General features: G+C 47.2%; 1 protein-coding gene across 1 annotated transcript in view; it reads left to right on the top strand.

The window, feature by feature from the left end:
- The window catches only part of LOC123347552 (antigen WC1.1-like), an 838,191-nt gene that overhangs the window by 745,777 nt on the left and 83,043 nt on the right, over positions 1-9,371 (top strand). The window lies entirely within an intron of this gene.

Below are 9,371 nucleotides of genomic sequence, written 5' to 3'. Positions count from 1 at the left end.
GACCTTATTTTGTTTGGGGAACTGGTATAAGCTATACCAGTAAAATCACATTTTTCCTGGTAGATGCTGAATGTACACTAGAAGGATTTAGTATAACTATACTTGTATAGCTATACCAACAAATCTTTTCTGCTGTAGAATAGACCCTGAAAGAGGAAGCCAGTGTGATAAAGTCAGGGATAGAATCCAAGTCTCCAAAGTTCCAGCCCCTTTGCTTTATAGGTATGATCCTAGGCCCACAGAAGTTCATGGAAAGACTCCCACTGATTTCAATGAGCTTTGGATCTGGCCCAATCACCATTAGAGTGTGCTTTCCACTAGGGCAGAGGTGTTTTGTAGATAGCCACAAGACATGCTATATTCTGTAAACAGCACAAATTGTTTCTCATCAATTCTTGGGACATCCAGTTCTCAAAATCTGTCAGATTTCTATGTTTACCTGTTATTGTTGACTTTGAATAAGCACCCAGATTTATTTTGTATTGATTTGCTCTATTGCAAATTTAGAGCTACACTGTTGGTTTAACTTAGTGCGCAAAACATTATGCAATCTAAACAGCCAATTGTTTGCAGTTGGAACACAAACAAACTGGTAGTGTGGGAATTGGGAGGACAAGGTAACTGAAATATTTGCTTGTCTGGTTCATTTTTAATCACAAACAGGCCACCCAAGATGTTCCAAAAGTTCTGCTTAATATGCGGGATTCTGTTTTAATCAGCAGTGCAATTACAGCAGTACAGTACACCGTACCAGCAAAATATTTATCGCTGGTATGGCATACCAGTAAGAGACAGGAGGAGCCAGTGGCCCCACACTGGCAGCTCCTCTGGAGTAGCTGTACTGCCCCCAGCCCTTCCACGGAATTGCATCTCCTCCATCCGTACAGCAGCAGCCCTCCCAGAGGACAGAGCTGGTGGGGCAGGGCTGGGAGTGGTACAGCCGCTGGAGGAGCTGCCGGCATTCTGCTCCCTCCTTTTCTCACTGCTGTAGGACAGGATGGAGGATGGAGACACAGCAATGTGGGAGGGCAGGGGGAAAGAATTAAAAGGAGGCTCACATGGGGAGGACCCCTTAGCTGGTGTCTCCCCCTCTTCCCCATACCAGTTAGAAATTGATTTTACTTGCACTACTGGTTTTAATTGAGAAAATTATGGGCCATATCATCCCACCTGTTTTTGTGGGCAGAGGGGATGAAAACTTGGTGGACCTTTTGCTGAGAAGAACAGTACAGTGTAGTGTTTCCTCTATGGCCTTGTAGCTTCTCTTCTCCCAGCCACCATGGTAGCTCCTCCACAGGTACGTGGATCCATGCTGTTGTCAGGAGCAGGCATAAGAGAGCAGGGCTGGGGGGAAGGTGCAAAAATCATGCTGTCTATCCACCATCACCGATACCAGCACTAAGGAGAATCCTCACCAAAGTAAATATTGACCTATGGCCTGATCCAAACACTCTCATTGACTTCAGCAGGCATTGGGAAGGGATAGGAGGCAGGGGCAGCTTTGGAACTACTCCATACACAGCCAGTCAGGACTCTGGGGGAGCCTCCTCTCTCTGAGCATACTGTCTCCAGGGCAAGAAGCTTACACCTTCCTGGGTCTGACCTCAGAGCATTCAGCATGCCCTTCCACATCATGCACTTTCCGCAGTGAGTGTGCCCAGGCAGGTCCTGGGGCAACCAGAGGTCCCTGCACCCCAACTCTGCAGTCAGACGTGACTCTCAGCCAGCCGGTAAAAACAGAAGATTTATTAGACGACAGGATCACAGTCTAAAACAGAGCTTGTAGGTACAGAAAACAGGACCCCTCAGTCAGGTCCATCTTGGAGGGTGGGGAGCCTAGACCCAAGTTCTGGGCCTCTCCCCATTTCCCCAGCCAGCTCCAAACTGACACTCCCTCCTCTAGCCTTTGTCTCTCTTCCGGACAAGGAGGCCACCTAATCTTTGTCCCCAACACCTTCAGTTGGGACCTTGCAGGGGAAACTGAGGCACTCACACAGTATTGAGAGAAAACATTAAGAACATTCCCACTTTGTCACAACAGGTGCAACAAAATTTAATACCGTATATTGAAGCAGGCAAGTGCTGCTTCTGACTTTCCACTTTTAATTGACCCTTGTAATCTTGTGATGCAGACGCGTTGTAGCTTCATTTTATATCGGCTAACAGGGTGAGAGCGGGGTGGGGAACCACCATTTTGGGCACCACCAAAAATTATACAAACCTGCCACCTATGATAGGAGGGTGAGTGAGGAGTGGTGCTGAGACTCACCAGGGGAAGGGAAAGGTAGCTGGCTCCAGGCTGGGAAGGGGGGTTGCTAGTGTTTCCACCTGCTCCTGGGCCCATTCCTGTCACTCTGGGTCCCTGCTCCCTGGCCCCATGGCAGCCACTCTGTGTCCTGCTCTCCCCCCCAGGCATGTAAGTTTACCTGAGTCCCCACAATATTTCCATTGCAGGGACACCAACCCACTTCTTCCCACCCTCACTCCCAGTTCTGCCATCCCTGCTGCTACCAGCAGATGGAGGGAAACCCTGACAAGAAAACTTATTTGAAGGTGCAAGAAATTGTTTTATAATGACTCTGAAGCACAGATGCAAGAGCATTTTTAATCTAGTGACAAGCCAGCATGCAGGTTAGACTGACATGAAGGTTAATTGTTTAATATTTACATCACAGCTTGTATATATTACCCCACTTAAATGAAATAAATTACAATAAGCAGCTCTGTTGCCAGCTTTCCTTAGACCAGAAGGCTGTAATACACACTGCAATTACCCAAAAGAAGACCAGAGCAACTATAAGACAGCCACAAATACAAGTACCACAAACTACCAAGCAGCCCCAAGTGTAAAAGTAACAGCCCAGGAGAAGAAGTCTCCAAGTATGAGCTCAAGGAAACAAAATAATTAAAAGCAGAGTGACTTACATGGGACTTAAACACATGCTTAAAATTAGTACAAGCTTAAGTGCTTTCCTGTAGCAGGCCTGGAGAGATCTGACAAAGGGAAAATGAGAAAGGAGGAGGAAGGGGGCAGGGACAGCCCACAACATTTTGGCACCTGAGGCGAGGAGCTAAAATGACACCCCCATGCACCCTCACTTGGGCCAAAACTTTGAAAGGTCTCACTTCTGCCTTCTTCCTGTTCTATTCCTCTCATGGTACTGCTCTACTACCTACCCCAATAAAAGAGAACTAACAACTTAAAATGCCTTGTTCAAAAAATTTTAAGTAACACTTAACTTATATTTGCTGTTTGGGCATTTCAAAGTTTTCTTGTCTGCATAGTAAACACTGGCATTTTTATCTGTTTGAATAATCAATGGTGCTTTCTGTGCCTTCTTTGTTGCAAAGATTTGAACTGCTTCCTGAAGGTCCACAGTCTGGGCCAGCTCATGCTCTATTAAGATGATTGCAAGGCCAATCAGCTGCTCCTGTGTCATTGTGGAGCTTAGATGTGTTTTTATTAACTTCAGCTTGGAGAAGCTCTGTTCTCCACTGGCAACTGTTACAGGAAGTGTTAGAAGTATGCACAGAGCAACAAAAGCATTTGGAAAGAGGGTGGTCATCTTATTTGTGCACATATATTCCAGAACAGCCTTGGAAGTAGATCCTGCTGAAATGTATCTGTAAACATGTGGAACTCACCCCTGCAGTGCCTCCTGCTGGTTGTCTCCAGGAATTAACTCCAGCCCTCAGAGCACCCTCTTCAGGCTGGTGTCCCGTTGCTGCTGCTGCCACCGCCATGTGCCTCCCAGGACCCCAGTGCTCCTTTACCTGCAGGCTGCCCCCTGGCAATACCCCCATACCAGTCTCTATGGATCTCCTCTCTCTAGGAAACCCTCAATCCTTTAATCCCCACCTTGCCTTAGTCTGGGCTACTGCCAGTCATCATCAAACTCCTGTTCCCTGGGGCAGACTGCAGTGTGTTATATCCTTGCGGGCAGCCGGTTTAGGAAGAAATCACTTGAGGCCAGACAGCAGATAACTAACAAAACCACCATTTTATTTACAGACTCAGAGAACTCACCCAGCTGGCTGAAGCTGGCTGAGCTATCCCCTAATAATCTAACTCAGTTACCATAGGAACCAAAAACCATGACAACCAAATACACAACATATTCCTCCTCCCCCTAATAAGAACATCCCCTAAATAAAACACACACTAGACTAGAGAAGGAGGGTAGACTGCCTCCATTCCCGGCTAAACCCTGGGGATTATTTTGCCCCATAACCATGGGTTCGCCCTACCTAAAGATCCAGCCGATGAGGAGGCCTTCTGTCTCTAGGTGGATTACGGCAAACTTCTGGTGTTGTTGCACCCGAAAGTACCATGGGCTCAGGGTCCGCAGCACGAGCGGGTGAGGAGGTGGTATCAGCTCGTGCTGGGCAAAGGGGCATCTCAGTCGCCGGCAGTAATGGAGGAGGACAATCAGGAATAGGTGATTCGTGATTCGGTGTCTCACCAGAAGAGGTGAAGTCAGACCCCTCAATTGCAGATGTGTCCTGAGGACTGGCATGACCTGGCAACAGCTGATCTACATGTCGCCGCCAGGTAAGATTCTCTGCAGTCCGGACTGTGTAGGAAACAGGTCCTGTTTGAGTGATGACTGTGGCCGGGACCCATTTAGCTCTGGAAGTATAATTCCGAGCCAAAACTGGCTGTCCCGGCCTAAAGGTTCGGTCTTTTGCTCTGGGTGCCCGTCTGATGACTTGATATTGCTGCTGATGTTGCACAGTTTGTCTGGGTTCAGAAGGTTTCAGCAGATCAAAGCAAGTGCGCAGCTGTCGTCCCAACATTAGAAAGGCTGGGGATGCCTGGGTCGTAGCATGAGGTGTGTTTCGGTAGGAAAGTAAGAAGGTATCCAGACGCTTTTGAATGGAGTGTTGTCCCCTTGCTGATTTCAAAGCGTTTTTCATTGTCTGCACAAATCTTTCAGCTAATCCGTTGGTGGATGGATGATATGGTGCTGATGTGATGTGGTGTATCCCATTTGCCTTCATAAAATTTTGAAACTCCTGAGAGACAAACTGCGGTCCGTTGTCGCTCACAAGTTGTTCTGGCAGACCAAAACGACTAAAGAGTCCTCGTAGTTTTTGGATAGTACTCTCTGCAGTAGTGGACTGCATTATAGAGACTTCTGGCCATTTAGGATGGGCATCTATTGCCACCAAGAACATGCTTCCTTCAAGGGGGCCAGCAAAGTCAACATGAATACGTTGCCACGGGTTTTCAGGCCAGTCCCATGGGTGTAGGGGTGCCCACTGGGGTGCATTCCTCACACCCTGACATGACATACAAGCTTTTGCCTTCTCTTCAATAGCACTGTCCAATCCAGGCCACCAAAAATAGCTTCGTGCAATTTCCTTCATGCACACTATTCCACAGTGACCAGAATGTAGCTGTTCTAACAGCTGTGATCTCAATGGTGGTGGAATAATGACACGTCTCCCCCACAACAAACAACCAGATTGGACCGATAACTCCATCCTTCTGGACATGTAGGGAACAAGGTCAGATGAGACCGGAGAGGTTTGTCGAGATTTTCCATGCATCACCAGGTCCATAACTTGGGACAATACTGGGTCAACGCGGGTTGCCTTCTTTATCTGAGTAGCAGTGATGGGTGTATTCTCTACCTGTTCAAAGTAGAAGATTTCCTTTTGGGCACTATCTTGATGTTTGTCCGGGAAAGGCAACCTTGAGAGGCCATCTCCATTGCCGTGCAGAGTGGATTTCCGATATTTGATTTCATATGTGTGTGCTGAAAGTAACAATGCCCAACGTTGCATACGACTAGCAGCTAATGGGGGAATGCCTGTGTAGGGTCCAAAAATTGACGTCAGAGGTCGATGGTCTGTGAGAAGAGTAAACTTTCGCACAAACAGGTACTGATGAAACTTCTGAATTCCAAAAACAATTCCTAATGCCTCACGTTCGATTTGGGTGTAGTTAGTTTCTGCTTTGCTTAGAGTGCGTGAAGCAAAAGGAATAGGTCTCTCTTCTCCCGAAGGCATAATGTGTGACACGACTGCTCCCACTCCATAAGGGGAGGCATCGCAGGCCAATTGTAGGGGTAAGGATGGATCAAAGTGCGTTAGAACTTCAGAATTTAGCAATGCATCCTTAGCTTTGTTAAATGCAACATCACAAGCTTCAGTCCACTTCCAGGCCTTGTTCTGCCCAAGGAGCTCATGAAGTGGTTTTAGCAGTGTGGCTAACTGTGAGATGAACTTTCCATAATAGTTCAGTAGTCCTAGAAACGAGCGCAGCTGGCTTACATTTCGAGGTGGGGGAGCCTCCACAATAGCTTTAACTTTTGCAGGGGCCTTATGAAGACCTGCAGAATCAATGATGTGTCCCAATATTCAACAGAGGGCTTGAAGAATTCACACTTGTCTTTGCGAACTCGTAGGCCATACTCTTCCAGTCTTTGTAGGGTAGCCTCTAAGTGATCCTCTTCATTTCTTCCAGTGACCAGGATATCATCCAGATAGCACTGAACTCCTGACAAGCCACACAAGATCTGGTCCATAGCCCTCTGGAACAGGGCGGGAGCAGATGTTATTCCGAAGGGTAGGCGGCGGCAGTATCGATAAAGCCCCTTATGAGTCACAATAGTCAACAGCTCTTGGGACTTTTCATCGACGTGCATCTGTAAATATGCTTGACTCAGATCAATCTTATTGAACTTTTGTCCCCCAGCCAGGCCTGCGAAGAGGTCATCGATGCGGGGAAGCGGGTATTGCTCTGCACACAACACTGGGTTGACAGTGACTTTAAAATCACCGCAAATCCGGAGAGAGCCATCTTTCTTCACTATTGGAACGATAGGAGTGGCCCATGAGCTATGGGTAACTGGTATTAGGACTCCATTGGTGACCAGGCGCTCCAGGTCTGCTTCAACTTTTGGCCTGATGGCATATGGCACAGTTCAGGCTTTCAGATATTTTGGTGGACTGTCAGGTTTAATGTTCAATGTCACAGTGATTCCCTTCATACTTCCCAAATCATCTCCAAAAACAGCAGCATGTTTCCTTAGTATAGGGGTTAGACTGGTTTCTTCTTTAGTCATCCGGTGCACTTCTGCCCAGTTCAGTTGAATCTTCCCAAGCCAAGACCTACCCATTAAGGCTGGGTAGTTACCTCTCACTACAAACAGTGGCAATTTAGCCACCTGTCCATTGAGCTCCACCTTAACATCAATAGTGCCCAGCATAGGCACAGCTTCTCCCATATACGTCTTCAGAACAGTTTTTGTTGCCTTATGCGGAAGCTGCTGTAGCTTTTCTTTATACACAGTCTCGGAGATCAGTGAGACGGCTGCACCGGTGTCCAGTTCCATGCGTATACGTTTGCCATCCAATAACGGGGTTACCCAATATTCATGTGAGCCCACTGCCAAAGACAAAACATGCAGTGGCACTTTCTCTTGCGCTGAGGTGTCACCTTGATCATCCTGGGTCTGCTCTAGGGTATGCAAGGTTCCTCTTTTTGTCGGCCAGACCACAGGCCTCCTTTTCTTTTGTTTACAGGCACACTCAATGTGTCCCTTTTTGCCACAGTGTCGACACACCACGTCCTTACACCAGCATTCCGATGCCTGGTGACCCAGCTTACCACAGCGGTAACATTCTTGACTCTGCACCGTTTTGTGGGTCAGTTCTTGTGACACTTTTTGCACCCTAGGGGATGCACCGATGTATTGCGCCTCCCTTGTAGCCAGTTCCATGGAGACAGCAATATCAACAGCCTTCTGTAAGGTAAGCTGAGCCTCTGTCAGTAGGCGCTTCCGTATAGCTTCACTGTACAGGCCACACACTAACCTGTCACGCAGGGCATCATTTAACATCTCTTTAAATTCACAGTGTTCTGCTAGCTTTTTTAAAATGGCTACAAATTGTACAACTGTTTCATCTTCCTTTTGGTCTCTTTTGTGGAACCTATATCTTTCAGCAATTACCAGTGGTTTTGGGGAGAAATGGGACCCCAGGATTTCCACAATGTCACTGTAAGATTTAGTCTCAGGCTTAACAGGGTGTAGTAAGCTGCGTAGCAGGGAGTAGGTTTTAGCCCCTACAACACTTAAGAATATTGGCACCTTCTTTGTTTCTGTAATGTCATTTGCAATACCAAAAAGCTCAAAACGCTCAGTATACACATGCCACTGCTCTATTTTCTCATCAAAAGGTTCCAGTGGCCTGGTCAGAGTAGCCATGATTTTAGTTTCACTTTCACAGTCAGTGCAAACAAGCAGTATTTTTATTTGTTTGTTTTGTACCTTGACTTCTACTTCCTTCTGTTACTGGAGCAGCACCAGGATCCCATCCTCGTCGCCACTTGTTATATCCTTGGGGGCAGCCGGTTTAGGAAGAAATCACTTGAGGCCAGACAGCAGACAGCTAACAAAACCACCATTTTATTTACAGACTCAGAGAACTCACCCAGCCGGCTGAAGCTGGCTGAGCTATCCCCTAATAATCTAACTCAGTTACCATAGGAACCAAAAACCATGACAACCAAATACACAACACAGTGTAAAAGCCACTCATCATAGGAAAGGGGGCTCAGGCTTTCTGCCTCCCAGTACCTCTATGGGCCTTGGACCAGGCCCTGCAGCCTGGGGAGTTGCCAGCCTGGAGCTCCCCTGCTCCTCTAGCTTTCTCCAGCCGTGCTCCACTCCCAGTACCCTTTCTGCAGGGAACCCAGGCCAGCTCTCTCCCAGCCTGAAAAGAGACTTATTGGTCTCTGCCTCACAGCCTTTTTATACAGGCCAGCTGTGGCCTGATTGGTGCATACCCAGCTGCAGCCACTTCCCCAATCAGCCCAGCTTTGCAGCTCTCAGCCACAACCTTCTCCCAGGACTGACTTTAACCCTTTTCTATTTTAGGAGTGGGGTAACCACCCTTTTGTATCCTTGGGGGCCGCAGGTTTAGGAAGAAATCACTTGAGACCAGAGAGCTGCAAGCCTTAAAAAGCAACCATTTTTTTACACACACTGAACTGACCTAACCAGCCAAAACTGGCTGGGCTATCCCCTAATAATCTAACTAAGTTGCCATAGGAACAAAACCCACGACAACCAAATACACAACACGCCCCGCTATAGTATCTTGAAAGGGCTTTCAGTTCATCACCTAAAACACTCACATCAATATCACACATGTCATCATGTGTCCACACTGTCTCTAGTGCCGTGCATTGCTGGTGTAGGTCTTCTTCAGGTATAGTGAGTTTTGGAAATGTCATGCAAAATCCCAAATATACTGCTGTGTTCCTTGAGCTGCATGAAACGTTCTTCAACTGACTGTATTGCACAATCTAGCACCTGGTTAAAGAATTCAACTTTGAATTGTTGTTTGGGGTCTCTTAT

Source organism: Mauremys mutica, chromosome 1 (assembly GCF_020497125.1).
Source record: "Mauremys mutica isolate MM-2020 ecotype Southern chromosome 1, ASM2049712v1, whole genome shotgun sequence".
Taxonomy (NCBI): domain Eukaryota; kingdom Metazoa; phylum Chordata; order Testudines; family Geoemydidae; genus Mauremys; species Mauremys mutica.
This window is presented reverse-complemented; position numbering and strand designations above follow the sequence as displayed.